This window comes from Penaeus japonicus, unplaced genomic scaffold (assembly GCF_977035675.1).
Source record: "Penaeus japonicus unplaced genomic scaffold, GWHDUDI00000001_assembly GWHDUDI00000030, whole genome shotgun sequence".
Taxonomy (NCBI): domain Eukaryota; kingdom Metazoa; phylum Arthropoda; class Malacostraca; order Decapoda; family Penaeidae; genus Penaeus; species Penaeus japonicus.
The window spans coordinates 35,217,818-35,222,817 of record NW_028234432.1 but is presented as its reverse complement, the minus strand read 5'-3'; positions in this window follow the sequence as shown (position 1 = coordinate 35,222,817).

Below are 5,000 nucleotides of genomic sequence, written 5' to 3'. Positions count from 1 at the left end.
AGACACTGACAGAAAAGACACAGACAGCAAAGAGACAGAAAAAGACACTGACAGCAAAGAGACAGAAAAAGACACAGACAGCAAAGAGACAGAAAAAGACACAGACAGCAAAGAGACAGAAAAAGACACTGACAGCAAAGAGACAGAAAAAGACACAGACAGCAAAGAGACAGAAAAAGACACTGACAGCAAAGAGACAGAAAAAGACACTGACAGCAAAGAGACAGAAAAAGACACTGACAGCAAAGAGACAGAAAAAGACACTGACAGCAAAGAGACAGAAAAAGACTGAACAGAGACAGAAACAGAAACGGACAACCAAGAGACAGAAAAAGAGATCGGCAGCAAAGAGACAGAAAAAGACATTGACAGCAAAGAGACAGAAAAAGAAAAACACAGACAGCAAAGAACAGAAAAAGACACTGACAGCAAAGACAGAAAAAGACAGACAGCAAAGAGACAGAAAAAGACACTGACAGCAAAGAGACAGAAAAGACACGACACAAAGAGACAGAAAAGACACTGACAGCAAAGAGACAGAAAAAGACACTGACAGCAACGAGACAGAAATAGACACTGACAGCAAAGAGACAGAAAAAGACACAGACAGCAAAGAGACTGAAATAGACACTGACAGCAAAGAGACAGAAAAAGACAGACAGCAAAGGAGACAGAGCAAAGAGACAGAAAAAGACACAAAAAGACACTGACAGCAAAGAGACAGAAAAAGACACTGACAGCAAAGAGACGACAGACAGCAAAGAGACAGAAAAAGACACAGACAGCAAAGAGACAGAAAAGGCTCTGACAGCAAAGAGACAGAAAAAGACACTGACAGCAAAGAGACAGAAAAAGACACAGACAGCAAAGAGAAGAAAAGACACTGAAAGAAAAGACAGACAGCAAAGAGACAGAAAAGACACAGACAGCAAGAGACAGAAAGAGACAGACAGAGAAAAAGACACTGACAGCAAAGAGACAGAAAAAGACACTGACAGCAAAGAGACAGAAAAGACACTGACAGCAAAGAGACAGAAAAAGACACAGACAGTAAAGAGACAGAAAAGACACTGACAGCAAAGACAGAAAAAGACACTGACAGCAAAGAGACAGAAAAGACACTGACAGCAAAGAGACAGAAAAAGACACAGACAGCAAAGAGACAGAAAAGACAGAGCAAGAGACAGAAAAAGACACTGACAGCAAGAGACAGAAAAAGACACAGACAGCAAAGAGACAGAAAAAGACACTGCCAGCAAAGAGACAGAAAAGACACAGACAGCAAAGACAGAAAAAGACACTGACAGCAAAGAGACTGAAATAGACACTGACAGCAAAGAGACAGAAAAAGACACTGACAGCAAAGAGACAGAAAAAGACACTGACAGCAAAGAGACAGAAAAAGACACTGACAGCAAAGAGACAGAAAAAGACACTGACAGCAAAGAGACAGAAAAAGCTCTGACAGCAAAGAGACAGAAAAAGACACTGACAGCAAAGAGACAGAAAAAGACACAGACAGCAAAGAGACAGAAAAAGACACTGACAGCAAAGAGACAGAAAAAGACACAGACAGCAAAGAGACAGAAAAAGACACTGACAGCAAAGAGACAGAAAAAGACACTGACAGCAAAGAGACAGAAAAAGACACTGACAGCAAAGAGACAGAAAAAGACACTGACAGCAAAGAGACAGAAAAAGACACAGACAGCAAAGAGACAGAAAAAGACACTGACAGCAAAGAGACAGAAATAGACACAGACAGCGAAGAGACAGAAAAAGACACTGACAGCAAAGAGACAGAAAAAGACACTGACAGCAAAGAGACAGAAAAAGACACTGACAGCAAAGAGACAGAAAAAGACACTGACAGCAAAGAGACAGAAAAAGACACTGACAGCAAAGAGACAGAAAAAGACACTGACAGCAAAGAGACAGAAAAAGACACTGACAGCAAAGAGACAGAAAAAGACACTGACAGCAAAGAGACAGAAATAGACACAGACAGCAAAGAGACAGAAATAGACACTGACAGCAAAGAGACAGAAAAAGACACTGACAGCAAAGAGACAGAAAAAGACACTGACAGCAAAGAGACAGAAAAAGACACAGACAGCAAAGAGACAGAAAAAGACACAGACTGCAAAGAGACAGAAAAAGACACAGACAGCAAAGAGACAGAAAAAGACACTGACAGCAAAGAGACAGAAAAAGACACTGACAGCAAAGAGACAGAAAAAGACACAGACAGCAAAGAGACAGAAAAAGACACAGACAGCAAAGAGACAGAAAAAGCTCTGACAGCAAAGAGACAGAAAAAGACACAGACAGCAAAGAGACAGAAAAAGACACAGACAGCAAAGAGACAGAAAAAGCTCTGACAGCAAAGAGACAGAAAAAGACACAGACAGCAAAGAGACAGAAAAAGCTCTGACAGCAAAGAGACAGAAAAAGACACTGGCAGCAAAGAGACAGAAAAAGACACTGACAGCAAAGAGACAGAAAAAGACACTGACAGCAAAGAGACAGAAAAAGACACAGACAGCAAAGAGACAGAAAAAGACACAGACAGCAAAGAGACAGAAAAAGACACTGACAGCAAAGAGACAGAAAAAGACACTGACAGCAAAGAGACAGAAATAGACACTGACAGCAAAGAGACAGAAAAAGACACTGACAGCAAAGAGACAGAAAAAGACACTGACAGCAAAGAGACAGAAAAAGACACTGACAGCAAAGAGACAGAAAAAGACACAGACAGCAAAGAGACAGAAAAAGACACTGACAGCAAAGAGACAGAAATAGACACTGACAGCAAAGAGACAGAAAAAGACACAGACAGCAAAGAGACAGAAAAAGACACTGACAGCAAAGAGACAGAAAAAGACACAGACAGCAAAGAGACAGAAAAAGACACAGACAGCAAAGAGACAGAAAAAGACACTGACAGCAAAGAGACAGAAAAAGACACTGACAGCAAAGAGACAGAAAAAGACACAGACAGCAAAGAGACAGAAATAGACACTGACAGCAAAGAGACAGAAAAAGACACAGACAGCAAAGAGACAGAAAAAGACACTGACAGCAAAGAGACAGAAAAAGACACTGACAGCAAAGAGACAGAAAAAGACACTGACAGCAAAGAGACAGAAAAAGACACTGACAGCAAAGAGACAGAAAAAGACACTGACAGCAAAGAGACAGAAAAAGACACTGACAGCAAAGAGACAGAAAAAGACACTGACAGCAAAGAGACAGAAAAAGACACTGACAGCAAAGAGACAGAAAAAGACACTGACAGCAAAGAGACAGAAAAAGACACTGACAGCAAAGAGACAGAAAAAGACACTGACAGCAAAGAGACAGAAAAAGACACAGACAGCAAAGAGACAGAAAAAGACACTGACAGCAAAGAGACAGAAAAAGACACTGACAGCAAAGAGACAGAAAAAGACACTGACAGCAAAGAGACAGAAAAAGACACAGACAGCAAAGAGACAGAAAAAGACACTGACAGCAAAGAGACAGAAAAAGACACTGACAGCAAAGAGACAGAAAAAGACACAGACAGCAAAGAGACAGAAAAAGACACAGACAGCAAAGAGACAGAAAAAGACACTGACAGCAAAGAGACAGAAAAAGACACAGACAGCAAAGAGACAGAAAAAGACACAGACAGCAAAGAGACAGAAAAAGACACTGACAGCAAAGAGACAGAAAAAGACACAGACAGCAAAGAGACAGAAAAAGACACAGACAGCAAAGAGACAGAAAAAGACACAGACAGCAAAGAGACAGAAAAAGACACTGACAGCAAAGAGACAGAAAAAGACACAGACAGCAAAGAGACAGAAAAAGACACTGACAGCAAAGAGACAGAAAAAGACACAGACAGCAAAGAGACAGAAAAAGACACTGACAGCAAAGAGACAGAAAAAGACACAGACAGCAAAGAGACAGAAAAAGACACTGACAGCAAAGAGACAGAAAAAGACACTGACAGCAAAGAGACAGAAAAAGACACAGACAGCAAAGAGACAGAAAAAGACACTGACAGCAAAGAGACAGAAAAAGACACAGACAGCAAAGAGACAGAAAAAGACACTGACAGCAAAGAGACAGAAAAAGACACAGACAGCAAAGAGACAGAAAAAGACACAGACAGCAAAGAGACAGAAAAAGACACTGACAGCAAAGAGACAGAAAAAGACACTGACAGCAAAGAGACAGAAAAAGACACTGACAGCAAAGAGACAGAAAAAGACACAGACAGCAAAGAGACAGAAAAAGACACAGACAGCAAAGAGACAGAAAAAGACACAGACAGCAAAGAGACAGAAAAAGACACTGACAGCAAAGAGACAGAAAAAGACACTGACAGCAAAGAGACAGAAAAAGACACAGACAGCAAAGAGACAGAAAAAGACACTGGCAGCAAAGAGACAGAAAAAGACACTGACAGCAAAGAGACAGAAAAAGACACTGACAGCAAAGAGACAGAAAAAGACACTGACAGCAAAGAGACAGAAAAAGACACAGACAGCAAAGAGACAGAAAAAGACACTGACAGCAAAGAGACAGAAAAAGACACAGACAGCAAAGAGACAGAAAAAGACACAGACAACAAAGAGACAGAAAAAGACACTGACAGCAAAGAGACAGAAAAAGACACAGACAGCAAAGAGACAGAAAAAGACACAGACAGCAAAGAAGCAGAAATAAACACAGACAGCAGAAAGAAATATACATAGCAGACAGCAAAAAGAGAGAAATATACAGAGACAACAAAAAGACAGCAATATACACAGTATGAATGATTATTGCCAAAACCACCGTGCAACATCTGCACTTTGCATTCCGATATCACCTTTCCGTCGACACAGCCCAAGGTGTGTGATTTATGTCTCATTTTTGCATTGCAACTTCTGATGAGGATGTGCTTTTGAAATGTCGATTGTGCATTTTGTTTTGTGTAATTTTATTATTTTTATTATTGTTTA